The sequence below is a fragment of the Panthera tigris genome, chromosome B2 (genome assembly GCF_018350195.1).
Source record: "Panthera tigris isolate Pti1 chromosome B2, P.tigris_Pti1_mat1.1, whole genome shotgun sequence".
Classification (NCBI taxonomy): Eukaryota; Metazoa; Chordata; class Mammalia; order Carnivora; family Felidae; genus Panthera; species Panthera tigris.
The window spans coordinates 75,108,410-75,124,417 of NC_056664.1; the positions used below are offsets into that span (position 1 = coordinate 75,108,410).

A 16,008-nucleotide genomic window follows, 5' to 3' on the forward strand; every position below is an offset into this window, starting at 1 on the left:
TAAAATTGCAATGGATTGAAATTGTGTGTGTGTGTGTGTGTGTGTGTGTGTGTGTGTGTAAACGTGTTAGTTGTTAAAGAAGGCTTGAGGGAAAGGTGGCCAATGGTGACAAGACAGTGCCTGAGAAGTAGAGGCAGCTGTCTCCAGGGAAGTCCCCCAGGGCCTGACTGTCTGATGCTCCTGGGAGATGAGGGAGAAACAGGAGGGTGTGGAATATACCAGACAGGTTCCAGACCGGCAGTGTTAAGGAGCCTGCAGCAATTCAGTGAAGGCAGGTGGCAGTGAGCTGCCGTTGAAGCAGGTAGGACTTTAGGGACTGCATGTGGATCAGTTTATGTTCTGTAATGGCAGGGATATACTGGCTTGGTCGTAAACTAAAACTAGAGAAAGAAATCTTTAATGTAAAGATAATGAGTGCAATAGTCCCCTGAGGCAAAGGGATCAGAGAGAAAAGTGGGAGAAAGGTAGACTTCGTCGGAAGGTGAAGCCATGCAGGGCTGCAAGATCTCATCTTGTCCTCACCTACCTTCCTGCATGGTGGCAGGCATGCAGACAGAGGCATGGATATGTGGGACATGCATGTGGCTATAATCTCTAATAGCAGAGCTAGAGATATGTTTTTCCATTTTGAAATAATTCATGCATGCCTAATATTGGCTGTGATATAATTTAAGGAATAATAGAAAGCAAGGAGCCAGAACAAACCAGTCTCTGCTTTCCATTTGTTGTCAGTGAGTCAGTGAGCCCAGAGCCAATAAACAGAAGCTTCGTCATTATCGTGTGATAGTAAACACTTAAGAAGCCACCAGAAATTCACTCCAAAACGCACAATTTGATTTTGAGAAAAAGAAATACGAGAGCGTTAGAGCCTGGGGCTACTAGTTATCACCACGAGGCTATGGTTTCTCCTTGGTGCACTGTGTCTCTCTCTGGTGGTGTAAAATGTATTCAGCTTGACATTTCAGAGAGGCTCAGAGCTCCATCTTCCTGACTGAGTGCCAAACATGAACAAAAATACATTAGATGTTTTGTCTGCTTGGTCCCACGCTCTGTAGGTGGAAGTCTGTGCAGTTCCAGAGGAACAATAGGCAGCAAGAGGAAAGCTCCAAGCAAATGTGCTGGCACTGGAAGGGAGGAACGGGATGGATACCGTGAGGAGCGGCCCTGTTTGTACACATGCAGGTGTATGGTGTGCCCTGGTGTCCTTGCTCCATGGAATAAAAGGAAATGGTTGGCAAGGGAGAGCAGTTTGCATAGACTCAGAAATAATTGTGCTAATTTAAAAACAACAATAGTATAAAGCCAAGAGATGGCAATGAAATACAGTTTATGCAGAATAAGAAAAAAGGTGACAATGCTCAAAGCATCTAGGAAATTAGGTGGAGAGCTACCACTATTAATGACTTGGGAGAGATTCATGATTAGAACATGACCAACTGTAGCCTGAACTGCTCACATCTTAGAAGCCTCAGCATTTCGAAACACGCACCATTCGGGGCGCCTGGGTGGCGCAGTCGGTTAAGCGTCCGACTTCAGCCAGGTCACGATCTCGCGGTCCGTGAGTTCGAGCCCCGCGTCAGGCTCTGGGCTGATGGCTCGGAGCCTGGAGCCTGTTTCCGATTCTGTGTCTCCCTCTCTCTCTGCCCCTCCCCCGTTCATGCTCTGTCTCTCTCTGTCCCAAAAATAAATAAAAAAACGTTTAAAAAAAAAAAAAAAAAAAAAAAAAAAGAAACACGCACCATTCTATTTTCTGAAGCTTAATTGAACAACTATGTCAATGAAGTGAGTTGTGCTTGCTTCTCCCTTGGAGAACTTTGCATGGTGGAACACCTGCGTCCATGTGTGTGTTGTGTGTGATTTTGCCTTTGATATGGGTTGGTGACGGATTATCCTATTCTTTGAAGAAAACAATCAAGTCAGAGAGGTAACTGTGTTATACACTTCAATATATGAGAACAATGTCCATTTTTCTTTCTCATCATTTCCTTTAGGGCGTCCTTGCCATGTTATTGGACTCTCTGAAACTGCCAAATTTTCCTCACCCAGACACATTAGCCGTTAGGGATGTGTCGTTCTCTCAGACAGGTCTGCATTTTTATTGCTTCCTGGCGGGGCCCTTTGGCATGGGTCCTCGTTAACCGGAAAATAAATGGAGCTGTCCCAGGTCCTGGGGCAACACTGAGCCCCCGCCTTCCAGATGGTGAAAGCTGCCAGCCAACCTATTATCAGCAGGTCATGCCAGAATCCACCTTCCTTTATTTCTTCTCTGCTTCCTTTCCCCCATCTCCTCTCCTTCTCTGCAGTAGATTTTCCTAACGTGTCCAGGTTTTCTCTCCATTCATTCTGTTTCTGAATCTTTGTGGGTTTGTTTTGTTTTGTTTTGTTTTTTATTACTCAAACAGTTGGGACCATCCTTGCTGTGTTGCTGTGTTTCATCATTGTTTATCTTTTTCCATGAGAAATCTCTTCAACTAGAAGGTGCCATCCTGAATAGCTGGAAGGAAATAGCTCTTTCACTTTCTTTTGTATCCAACCTCCCTTCCTAAAAGTTCTCCATTCCCAGTAGAGTCCAGATTATAATTTTTTTTAGTTTATTTATTTGAAAGAGAGAGTGAACTTCAGTGGGGGGTAGGGGAGAGAAAGAATCCCAAGCAGACTCTGCTTTGTCAGTGTGGAGCCCCATGTGGAGCTTGAACTCACAAACTGAGATCGTGACCTGAGCTGAAACCAAGAGCTGAAACCTTAGCTGACTAAGCCACCCAGGTGCCCCCTAGTAGGGTCCAGGATAAAGCAAGGTAGTCACCACTAGATGAATAAATGAATTTCCCAAAGGATGATTCAGATACAAAAAAAATGTTTGCTTCTAGTATTTATGTTGATTTATTTTCTTACTCTATTCCCTAGTATCTTATTTCATCAATTCTTTCCTCTCTCAAATCTTTCTTCAACTTCTCTCTTCCTTCTGGAAGCTCTCAATCTATAAACATGTTTAAGACTTTTTCATCTGAAACAAATAAATGAAGACAAAACAAAACAAACACAACCTGTCACTTGACTCTGCATTCCATTAATTTATTCAGCATATGTTGCTGTGCTTCCTGGGTGCCAGGTGCTGCAGCTAGTCCCTGGTGGAGACAGAACAGTTCCTGCTCTCATGAAACAAGAGAGGGGACCCCAAGAATAAACAGATAAAAAGAAAAGCTCCAGCTACAGCTTTGTTATTCAAGGCTAAGCAGTTTGGTGCCTCTGCTAGAATACCTCCCATTGACCTGAAGGCTGATGGGGTGACAGAATGTGGGGCTGGATTTCAGTCTCCTGGACTCCTCCTGTGCTTGCACAGAGGTCCCCAGCAGTCCCACTTCCAGCCCCTCCCCAGCCTCCTTAGAGGAGTAGCCTATAATTGCCGTCCTTACTCTTTAACCAACAGTAATCTGACCTGTTTCCACCACATGACCTCTGTGCAAAGACCAATGGGCTCAAGTTCTTAATCACCTAACCTTGGGTCTTTGACACTAGTGCCCATTTCTCCATCAGGTTCCACCTTCTCTTGTTCATCTCTTATTTCTCTAATCGTTCTTTCTCTGTCTTCCTTCCAGATTTGTGTTCCATGTTTCTGATATCAACTCTTTCTCTTCTCTTGTTTTTTCACTTCGTGTTTCTGGGAGGCAGTCTCATCCGTTCCCACTGCTTTAGCCACACCTCTCCACTCCCAGATCCCAAATTGTCTGCAGATTGTCACTCCTTTATTTCTAAGACCTGGCTTCAGGGGGATGTGACCAGTGTAGCAGCACGACATTCCATGCTTAGGAAAGCCCTCATTTGAGATTTAATGCTCTGTGGCCACTATACTGAATTTCTTAAAATTTTCATCTTTGAATTTGAATCTATGTTTTGTAAATCTATTAGATGTTTAGGGCTGCCAAACAAAATACCACAGACTTGATGGCTTAAACAACAGAAATTTATTGTTTCATTGTTTTGGAGACTGGCAGTCCAAGATCAAGGTGCCAGCAGGGTTAATTTCCTCTAAGGCCTCCCTCTTTGGCTGGCATGTGGCTTCCCTCTTGGTGCCTCTTGCCATGGTCATCCCTTTGTGTACACAAGTGTCTGTGTGTCCTCACCTCTTCTTCTTATAAGGACACAAGTCAGATAGGATTAAGGCCCATTCACATGACCTCATTTGACCTCAATTATGTCTTTAAAGGCCCTATCTCCAAATATAGTCATATTCTGAGGTATTGGGGGTTAGGACTTCAACATAGGAAGGTAGGGTAGGGGCACAAGTCTGGTGGGGCAATGCACCGAGGGCTTAGAATCTTGGTTCACTGTGGTCCTGCTGTCCGGTAAAAGTTCTGAGCTGTCAGCTCCCTCCTTCTGGTATGTTGGCTGCCCAGCTCTGCCTTCCTTCTGCCCTTGGAGGGGATCTGGGTGCAGGTGCTGAAGGGTAAGGGTTCAGCCATCCTTGCCCAGGGCTGGCAATGCACTCCATGTTTGGAGGTGATTTGGTGGGGTGAGCCTTGTGCCCACCCCCAATCCTGATGTTGCAATCTCCTGGGGGTTACCTGTGTTCTGTGGATTGTGCAGCAGGCCACCTCCTGGCTCTGGGTCAGTCAACCCCTTTGGTAATTTGACTAAAGCTATCAAACCTCTTCCCTGGAAAATGCATGTACGTAGACATCCATGATTTTGTACATTTTAAGAGAGTAGTGGACTCCATGGACCCCTTGTGTTTTGGCTGTGCTTACCTTTCCAGCTTGCCCTCAGTACTGCTCTCACCATGATGCACCCCCCCACCCTGAATCATTGCGGTCATTCCCTGAATGTACAGTATTTTTTCATGCTTCCATATTTTTGCAGATGCCCTTTGTCTACCATATGCTTTTTTTCATTATAAAAAACTATATCCTTCAAAATTAAAATTATATTCTATCTTTTCAGTGAATCCTTATTGTCATTATCAAAGCTAAAACAAAGTGTCCCTTTAGGACCTCTATGCATCTCTTTTATAAGCTATATAACACTGAAGTCTGAGTATTTTCCAATTTGTCTGTCCCTTCTACTAGATTGCAAGCAACTTTGAGTGCAATAACTCTGTTACTGTTCCTTGTCTTTGTTCCTCCAGTTTTATTGAGATATAAGTGACATACATCACTATATAAGTTAATTAATGACAGAATCACTGTATATATAAACCACCATAATGGTTTGACTCACATGTATTGCAAAGTGATTACCTCAGTAAGTTTAGTTACCATCTATCCTCTCATATGGATACAGTAAAAAGAACAAGCAAAAACAGAAAAAAACTTTCCTTGTGATGAGAGCCCTTAGGATCTACTCCTAAATCTCAGTTTTCAAATTCCAGGATGGGGCAAATAGAATTTACCTCAAAGTAAACTGTTGTCAATTTCTATGGACAAGCAACAGCTATAGCTACATGTAACTCAGTCTTGTCACTAAATTACCATGATCTTGAAAGCTATTTTGGAATGAAAAGACAAAAGTAAGAGACACTGAAGTTGCATTCTTATAGATTAATTCACAAAATACTCACTAAAGGTCCACTGACTGCAAGGTACTATGCTAAGACTTGTGGAAAAATTAAATATAAATCAGGCCAGGGGCACCTGGCTGGCTCAGTCAGTTAATCGTCTGACTCTTGGTTTCAGCTCAGATCATGATCTGACAGCTTTGTGAGTTGGAGCCCGGTGCTGGGTTCTACTCAGAACCTGCTTGGGATTCTCTCCCTCTCTTCTCTCTCTCTCTGCCCTTCCCCCCACTCGTGCTCTGTCTCTCAAAATAAATAAACTTTACATATATCTGTATCATCTATATCTATATATATAGAGAGAGGGGGGTGGCTATGGAGGAATAAGAGGAGACTATTTAATAGCCAAACTCCAGGTAGGAAGATGTTGCTGGCACTGGGGGAGAGGAGAAGGGAATGGGTGTAGCTGTGGGAGGGCAGAAATACTTAGCAGAGAAACAGGAGTTCGACCATTCTACTGACGGTGCTGTTCCCACTGGATGCGGCAGTTCTAGCCTCTGAAACTGATGTTCAGTGGCCTCTGCCACATAGTGCAATGTGCCCCTGTTCTCTGCCTCAGGAGCCATTGGCACTCTGCCCCAAAGCGGCCATCAGATTCTGACTCTGAGGCGGAGACTGGTTTGCCCCTTTGCCTCTCAGCGCCCCCAATTTTGTGGCTCTGCTCTCTGATGTCGTGCTGTGCAGGCTCCACTGCATGGGTGACAGATTGTGTCTGCATAAACAGGAGCAGGAGCGATGCACAGAGTTAGGGAAGGACTTGAGAATCTCATCACAGATGGTCAGATTATGTCATTGAGAATTACCCTGTCTGAGGATGAGGGTGAGGATTATACACACACACACACACAGCTGTAAAGATGTTTGCAAGATGTTTCATATGACACGTAATAATGGAACTAGCTTTTTCAAAAAAGTCAGTGACACGGGGAATCTTTTTCTGACACTGAGAGATGGAGTTAATCACACCGCCGCCAGCCTGCCTGCCTGCCTGCCTGCGTGCTGCTAATGTTGCATTTTCCCCACTGCCCTGTGGTTCTGGTTAAACCATGGTTCTGGGGCACCAGGCTTCCTGAGTTTGAAGGGAAGCTCCTCCATTTACCATAATCTGTGACCTCAGGCAATTCATGTAACCTCCCTAAACTACACTTTCCTCATTTGTAAAATGGTAATAATACTGCCTGATAGGGCGCCTATGCGTAGTAAAGGAAATGCCTCCCACAATAAAGAACATCTCAGTGAGAGGAACGCAGCAAGGGCTTTCTCCCAGATGCCAGCAGGATTTGCTCTCTTATCTCAGTTCTTTTTTTTTTTTCAATATTTTAAAAATATAATTTATTGTCAAAATTGGCTAACATACAGTGTGTACAGTGTGCTCTTGGTTTATGGGGTAGATTCCCGTGGTCCATCTCTTACATACTCAAGAGCCACCTTCACTTGGGGCCACCTCCGACCACAGCCATCAACGTTCTTTATCCGCTCCCTGAGTTATTCTTTCTCGGTAGCATTTATTGCCATGGCGCATACTGCATATTTTATTTATGTTTATTGAGTGTCTCTTTACTAGAAGACAAGCTCCAGGAGATAGTATCCACAGCACCCAGATCAGCGTCTGGCATGGAATACGAATCCAGTAAAGATTTACTGGAAGGGAGGAGACAGCCACTTCTGCTAACTTGAAACTACTCTTTCTTGGTCCAGTCCTATCCTTTTGAGGCCCTGTTTGGGGGACATTTAGACTGTCCGTTGGCACCGGTACCTGGAAGCAAGAGAAGAAACTGAAATTGAGGTAATTCTAGCAGCTCTTGCTAGAGGAGCCCGGCCTTACTGAACTTGAATCCAACGCTGAGGATTTCTCATAAATCTCATTCATGCTGCCCTCTCCTTGCTCAGCTCATTAGTCAAAATCGGCCTGAGGGACCCACTGCAGAGCTGGGGAGGGTAAAGAGTTCTCGGATCCCTTTTCCCTTTCTTGGCGGAAAGCTCTTATCCAGACAGCCAGGGGCAGGGTTCGGCAAAGCTCGCCTCCTCTGGGCCTCGGCATCCCCGGGCCAGCTCGCCTGCAGGTCGGGAGCGCGCGTCCCCGCCGCACCGCGGCGCCAGGAGCGACTCGCCAAGCCCGGGGCCGCGGGAGGAGGTGGAGGCGGTGGCGAAGCTCACGCACCTCGGAGGAGCGGCGCCCGCGGGCCGGGGAGCGCCAGCCGGTAACCGCGGGCGGGACGGGGCGCCCGGGACCACGCAGAGCCGAGGCACTGGGTGCGGGAGGCTTGAGAGAAGGCAGGCAGTCGGGCTCCGTTGGGTTTGGGGGTGGACTTTAGTTGGGGGATGTTTGGGAGGATGGGAGTGGGAAGGGGAAAATTGAGGCTTTGGAGGTGCGCAGGAGAAGAGTGAGACCCCGTGGAGAGCACCCAAGTTTATAACCTTCCTCGCAGCCCGCTGATGTGAGCGTCCCGCCGGAGGCCGTCCGAAAAGGCTGGGAGCGGTGGCGCTCGGGGCTCGGGCTTCGGCTTGGGTGGGTTTCCTCCGCTCCACTGGGAAGGCCGTGGAACACCTTCCCCCGCCCGTGAGAAAACTTTCCACACCCTGGTCTGCCTGCCACCTTTGTGCCCTACAGCTGAGAGCCCTTCTGGGCGCGGGGACCCTACGCATCCAGGGGAAGTGCGCTGTCCGCTGGCCCGGGGTGCACGCCCCCTGCGGTGGGCAGGGTTCTCGGAATCAACCCTGGCTTGACAGTTAATTCATTTCGTTTGCGCTAGGGAGCCTGCCTGCAGGTCATTTTACTGATTAGATGGAAATACCGGTGTCGTTTTTCTTCCTTTTCCATCCTTGCCGCATAATTAATTGAGGAAGACAAAAGATCGCCTCGTTAGAAAGTTGTTTTGAGGCTTTGTGGTTTCCTAAGCAGTTTAGAAGACTCGAGGAATCCCAGCTATTACTCTGGATTTAATCTCATGACATAAGGAAACATTTAATGGTGTCCTGAAAGCAAAGGGGGGTTGGGAGAAATTGCCAATGCTATTCCAGGGAAGAGAGGGGAACTTCCATCTATAAATCCTTATGAAAACCCCAAAGGTAAGTGATAGTATTTCCAGTTTGCACGTGAAAAATGCTTAGGTTGAGATACAAGTTTTCCAACCGAATCCTCCAGTTAATAGTGGGAGTAGAGGCCTGGAAACTAGGACTGTGAAGCTAGTGCCCCTTAGGTACATCACAAGGGGTTCCTTACTAAGAACACAGGTAGGAAAGTGGCCTGGGCCTGCCACCGGTAAGGTCCAGGATGGGAGAGGCCACCATGAGTTGGAGTATCCACATCAAGGGGTTATGCCCTGATCATCCAATGTTTATGGAAGATGACAGGATACCAGCAGGTGGAGGAGAAGGCAGAGTTGCTCCCAGTTTGTTTCTTTCTGGGAGCAAAGAAATAAGACCCCTTTAAGAGGTCTTGAAACCCAAGACTGGGCTGGATTGTTCAAGGCCAAAAAACAGGCATCCTAGAGCAGTGAAAGCATTCACCTAAAGCAGGCTTGAGAGAGGAGAACCCCAACCAGACTTTTCAAAAGAGGGAAACATTGAATCCTGGCAGTGTTTCAGAACAAATTTTTAAAGGAGAAAGCTAAAGACCACCCAGGAAAGGATTTGCAAAGACAATTTATGTCAAACGATTTCTCTTTTCTAGAGACTTACCCGTTTGTAGATTGGAGCATGCCATACCTCGTTGTTTTTCAAATGTGGGTTATAACTCATATAGGGTAATGATATGAATGTAGTGAGTTGCGCCAGCATTTTAAAAAAAGTTTATTTTGGGGGCGCCTGGGTGGCTCAGTCGGTTGAGCGTCCGACTTCGGCTCAGGTCACGATCTCGCGGTCTGTGAGTTCGAGCCCCGCGTCGGGCTCTGGGCTGATGGCTCAGAGCCTGGAGCCTGCTTCCGATTCTGTGTCTCCCTCTCTCTCTGCCCCTCCCCCGTTCATGCTCTGTCTCTCTCTGTCTCAAAAATAAATAAAACGTTAAAAAAAAAGTTTATTTTATTTATTTTGAGAGAGAGGGAAAGAGACTGGGAGAGAGAGAGAGAGAGAGAGACAGAGAGAATGAATCCTAAGCAGGCTCTGCACTGTCAGCATGGAGCCTGATGCAGAGTCAGTCCCGTGAAATGTGAGATCATGACTTGAGCCAAAATCAAGAGTTGGATGCTTAACCAGCTGAGCCGCCCAGGTGCTCCATCATCAGCATTTTTTTTTTTAAACGTGAAATTAAATAGCAGGGGAGAGAAAACATCAAGTGCATTGCATGTGCAAGGGAGAGTATTGTTTTATCAAATGTGCGTGTGTATTGTTCTGTGTTGTCCATCCTGCTGCCTCTGTAGGGGTGTCCATACCTATCCCTGGATGTCCCTCTTCATCCTTCTAGGCTACCCCCACTCTGCTCATGGTGCGGTTTCACTTTGCAAATTGTATCATCTGCACATTCTGGAAAATGTAGTCTTCCTCTTCCCCATTTCTCTAGGCCTGATATTTTGCCAATCAGAATTCCTCTATAAATTCCTTATTTTTAACCTTTTATTTATTTTTTTAGAGTTTTTATTTAAATTCCAGATAGTTAACATACAGTGTAATACTAGTTTTAGGTGTAAAGTATAATGATTCCACACTTCATACAACACCCCGTGCTCATCACAAGTGCCCTCCTTAATCCCCATCACCTATTTCACCTATTCCCCCCACCTGCCTCCCCTCTGGTAATCATCAGTTCTCTATAGTTAAGAGTTTGTTTCTTGATTTGCCTCTCTCTCTCTTCCCCCCCCCCTTTGCTCATTTGTTTTGTTTCTCAAATTCTACACATGAGTGAAATTATATGGTATTTGTCTTTCCCTGATTGACTTATTTTGCTTGGCACAATACTCTCTAGCTCTATCCATGTCATTGCAAATGGCAAGATTTCATTCTTCTTTTATGGCTGAGTAATATTCCATTGCTTATATATACCACATCTTCTTTATCCATTCATCCATTCATCAGTCGATGGACACTTGGGCTCTATAATTTGGCTATTGTATATAATGCTGCTATAAACATTAGGGTGCATGTATCCCTTTGAATTAATGTTTTGTGTTCATTGGGCAAACACCTAGTAGTGCAATTACTAGATAGTAGGGTAGTTCTATTTTTAACTTTTTGAGGAAGCTCCATACTGTTTTCCAGAGTGGCTGCACCAGTTTGCATACCCACCAATAGTACAAAAGGGCTCCCCTATCCCCACATCCTTGGCAAAGCCTGTTTTGTTTTTTTGTGTTGTTGATTTTAGTCGTTCTGATAGGTGTGGGGTGATATCTCATTGAAGTTTTGATTTGCATTTCCCTGGTGATCAGTGATGTTGAGCATCTTTTCATGTGTCTGTTGGCCATCTGTGTCTTCTTTGGAAAAATGTCTATTCATGTCGTCTGCCCATTTTTAAATTGGATTACTTGTTTTTTGGGTGTTGAGTTTTATAAGTTCTTCATAAACTTTGGATACTAATTCTTTATTGGATATGTCATTTGCAAACATCTTCTCCCATTCTGTAGGTTGCCTTTTACTTTTGTTGATTGTTACTTTTGCTGTGCAGAAGCTTTTTATTTTGACATAGCTTAATAGTTTATTTTTGCTTTTGTTTACCTTCCCTCAGGAGACTTATCTAGAAAAAGTTGCTACAGCTGATGTCAGAGAAATGACTGCCTGTTATTTCTTCAATGATTTTTATGGTTTCAGGTCTCACATTTAGTCTTTCATCCAGTTTGAGTTTATTTTTGTATATGGTGAAGGAGAATGGTCCAGTTTCATTCTTTTGCATGTGGCTGTCCAGTTTTCCCAACACCATTTGTTGAAGAGACTGTCTTTTTTCCATTGGATATTCTTCTCTGCTTTGTTGAAGATTAATTGATCATGTAATTGTGGGTTCATTTCTGGGTTTTCTATTCTGTTCTATTGATCTGTGTGTCTATTTTTGTGTCAGTATCATCTGTTTTGATTACTATAGCTTTGTAATATAATTTGAAGTATAGAACTATGATGCCTCCAGCTTTGTATTTCTTTTTCAAGATGGCTATTCGAGGTCTTTTGTGGTTCCATACAATTTTAGGATTTTTATTCTAGTTCTGTGAAAAACGCGGTTGGTGTTTTGATAGGGATTGCATTAAATGTATAGATTATTTGGGGTAGTACAGGCATTTTAATAATATTGGTTCTTCCAATCCATGAGCATGGAATGTCTTTTCACTTATTTCGTCATCTTCAATTTATTTCATCAGTGTTTTATAATTTTCAGAGTATGGTCTTTCACCTCTTTGGTTAGGTTTATTCCTAGGTATCTTATTGGTTTTCGTGCAGTTGTAAGTGGGATGGTTTTCTTAATTTCTTTCTCTGCTACTTAATTATTAGTGTATAAAAATGCAACAGATTTCTGTACATTGATTCTGTATCCTGCAACTTTATTAAATTCATTAATCAGGTCTAGCAGTTTTTGGTGGAGTCTTTCAGGTTTTCTTTATATAGTATCATGTCATCTGCAAATAGTGAAAATTTTACTTCTTCCATGCTGATTTAGATGACTTTTATTTATTTTTGTTGTCTGATTGTTGTGGTTAGGACTTCCAGTACTATATTGAACAAAAGTGGAGAAAATGGACATCCTTGTCTTGTTCCTGATCATAGAAGAAAAGTTCTCACTTTTCCTCCATTTAAGATGATATTAGCTATATATGGCCTTTACTATGTTGAAGTATCCTCCCTCTAAATCTACTGTGTTGAGAGTTTTTATCACGAATGGATGTTGTTCTTTGTCAAGTGCTTTTCTGCATCTATTGAAATAACCATAGGGTTCTTATCCTTTCTTATATTAATGTGATGTATCTCATTGATTGATTTGCAAATATGAACCACACTTGCAACCCAGGAATAAATCCAAGTTAATTATGGTGGATTATTTTTTTAATGTACTATTGGATTTGGTTTGCTACTATTTTGTTGAGGATTTTTGCATTTGTGTTCATCAGAAATATTGATTGGCCTATAGTTCTCTTTGTTTGTGCTTTCTTTCTCAGGTTTTGGCATCAGGGTAATGTTCACTTCATAAAATGATTTTGGAGGTTTTCCTTCCTTTTCTATTTTATGGAATAGTTTGAGAAGAATAAGTATTTTATTTATTTATTTATTTATTTATTTAAACTTGTTTTACTTTTTATTTTTTTTAAATTTACATCCAAATTAGTTAGCATATAGTACAAAAATGATTTCAGGAGTAGATTCCTTAGTGCCCTTACCCATTTAGCCCATCCCCCCCCCACAATCCCTCCCATAACCCTCAGTTTGCTCTCCATATTTATGAGTCTCTTCTGTTTTGTCCCCCTCCCTGTTTTTATATTGTTTTTGTTTCCCTTCCCTTATGTTCATCTGTTTTGTCTCTTAAAGTCCTCATGTCAGTGAAGTCATATGTTATTTGTCTTTCTCTGACTAATTTCACTTAGCATAATACCCTCCAGTTCCATCCACGTAGTTGCAAATGGCAAGATTTCATTCTTTTTGACTGCTGAGTAATACTCTATTGTATATGTATACCACATCTTCTTTATCCATTCATCCATCGATGGACATTCGGTCTCTTTCCATACTTTGGCTATTGTTGATAGTGCTGCTATAAACATGGGGGTGCATGTGTCCCTTCGAAACAGCACACCTGTATCCCTTGGATAAATGCCTAGTAGTGCAATTGCCAGGTTGTAGGGTAGTTTTATTTTTAGTTTTTTGAGGAACCTCCATACTGTTTTCCAGAGTGGCTGCACCAGCTTGCATTCCCAGAGAATAATAAGTATTAACTCTTTTTTAAATGTTGGGTAGAATTCACCTGTAAAACCATCTGGTCCTGGACTGCTGTTGTTGGGAGTTTTTTGATTACTGATTTGATTTCTTTGCTAGGTATCAGTCTGTTCAAATTTTCTATTTCTTCCTGTTTCAGTTTTGGTAGTTATATGCTTTTAGGAAATTGTGCATTTCCTCTAGGTTGTCCAATTTGTTGGCATATAGTTTTCATAGTATTCTCCTATAATTGTTTGTATTTCTGTGGTGTTGGATGTTATTTCTTCTCTCTAATTTGTGATTTTATTTATCTGAGTTCTTTTCACTTTTTCTAGGTAAGTCTGGATAGAGGTTTATCAATTTTGTTGATTTTTTTCAAAGAACCAGTTTCTGGTTTAATTGATTTGTTCTAATGTTCTATTGTTTTTGTTTTTGTTTTGTCTCTATATCATTTATTTCTGGTCTAACCTTTATTATTTCCTTCCTTCAGCTGGCTTTAGGCTTCACTTGTTGTTCATTTTCTAGCTCCTGTAGGTGTAAGGTTAGGTTTTTACTTGAGATTTTTCTTGCTCATAAGGTAGGCCTGTATTGCTATATACTTCCCTCTTAGGACCACTTTTGCTGAAGTCCAAATATTTTGGACCATTATGTTCATTTTCATTTGTTTCCATATATCTTTTTATTTCTTCTTTTATTTCCTGGTTGACTCATTCATTGTTTAGTAGAATGTTATATAACCTCCATGTCTTTCTGGTCTTTCTAGATTTTTTTCTGTGGTTGACTTCTAGTTTCATAGTGTTGTGGTCAGAACAGGTACATGATATGACTTGGATCTTCTTGTATTTCTTGAGACTGATTTTGTGGCCCAATATGCTATTTCTTCTAGAGAATGTTTATTTTTGACCTTTTAATGTTTTCGGTATGGCAGTGACTTGGCAAGCTGCTTCCTAGTGCCCTAGTGCCCACTTTTGGGCACAATCTCCTTTACTTCTCACAGCTAGGTGGATGTTGCTATTTACATTTTACAAATGGGGCTTCCCAAAGCTAGAGACATACAAATAATTTAGTCACTGGTCCCTGCTCCTCATTACAGATGGCCCAAAGAGTGTCCTGCCTTTGCAGAAGCATTTTGCAAAGTCTCATACTATCCCTAAGGATAAAGTAAGGGAATAGAGGATGTACAACAAGGCTCTCTCCCTGTCCCTGCAACTCCTTGGTATTATTTATCAGGAGAAAGCATAGAGGAGACATTTATCAGAGATGTGGCAAGTAAAAATCTGGCAGGATACTCCTTGAGACACATTTTATATCTGGGCAAGAGATAATAATACTAGAAGGCTGAAGGCCTAGTCCTGCATTTAGGTTCACAGTCAATTTAAAAAGTAAAAGATGGGGGCGCCTGGGTGGCGCAGTCGGTTAAGCGTCCGACTTCAGCCAGGTCACGATCTCGCGGACCGTGAGTTCGAGCCCCGCGTCAGGCTCTGGGCTGATGGCTCGGAGCCTGGAGCCTGTTTCCGATTCTGTGTCTCCCTCTCTCTGTGCCCCTTCCCCGTTCATGCTCTGTCTCTCTCTGTCCCAAAAATAAATAAAAAACGTTGAAAAAAAAAATTAAAAAAAAAAAAAATAAATAAAAAAATAAAAAGTAAAAGATGGAGTGACCCCAGTGAGTAGCAATTCATAATTCACGTAAAAGAAAAAAAAACCCAAGGATTTCAGTGGCTCACCAAGCCCTGAAAGGACCATAATGTAAAGTAGCTACTCAGTCGCAAACTTGGGTTGCAATGACAATGACAGGTCTTTTTTTTTTTTAAACAGACATTTGTGTGGAGCTTATTATGTGCCAGGCATAATTATGAGTGTTTCACAATTTTATCTCAATCCCTGTAACAACTTCATGAAGTAGGGAATATAATTATCACCATTCTCCGGTAACAGATGAGAAGGCTGAAGCACAGAAAGATTAAATAATTTGTTTAAGATTACATAGCCAGTAAACAGTAGAGCTGGGATTAGAACCTGGGCCCTTAACTACTACCATCTACCTCAAACCTGTGATGACTGGATCATGGGAGCCTAGGCTCCCTCCACACAGCATCCCCTTCTGGTGGCCCCTTAATGGAGGACAGAAACTAACTTTGCAGCATCCAGAGCAAAGTGACCTAGATGATGAGGATCTGAAGACTAGGCCATGTGAGGAACAATAAGTATGTAGCCTGGCAGAGAGGAGCCTTGGCCAGTTATGAGACCAGTCCTCAGATATCTGGAGAAGAGGAAGTAGGTTTGTTCTCAGTATCAGATCAAGCCAATTTTAGGTGATTTTCTGTCAGGACTGAGAGAGTATTCCCCCCCAGTGAGAGAGTATTGACTTCCATGTCTCTGCCCCTTTCAATGCTCAAATTCCTCAACTTTACTAGATACATAAAAGTAAATAAACTTTAAAAATAATTGGAAATTATAGTCTATGCATTTGTGTGTATGGGTATGTAAGTAGGGTACTGAAGTAAAGTTTTGACTGAGCCACACATTCAAATTATGTGAAATTCCAAAAGACAGTGCTAGACCACCAAGTAGAAATTTTAGTGTATATATTTGAGAACTTTTGCATAACATACCCCACTGGCTGCTTCAAGAATATGAGG

The 16,008-nt window shown here is 42.7% G+C and overlaps 1 protein-coding gene across 1 annotated transcript in view; it reads left to right on the plus strand.

Moving 5' to 3' along the window:
- Nucleotides 1-7,686: 7,686 nt before the first annotated feature.
- Nucleotides 7,687-16,008, plus strand: part of MRAP2 (melanocortin 2 receptor accessory protein 2) — a 54,763-nt gene continuing 46,441 nt past the window's right edge. The window contains exon 1 of the mRNA XM_042985312.1: nt 7,687-7,749. The gene's annotated coding sequence lies outside the window, so the exon portion shown is untranslated. The remainder of the gene's footprint in view (nt 7,750-16,008) is intronic.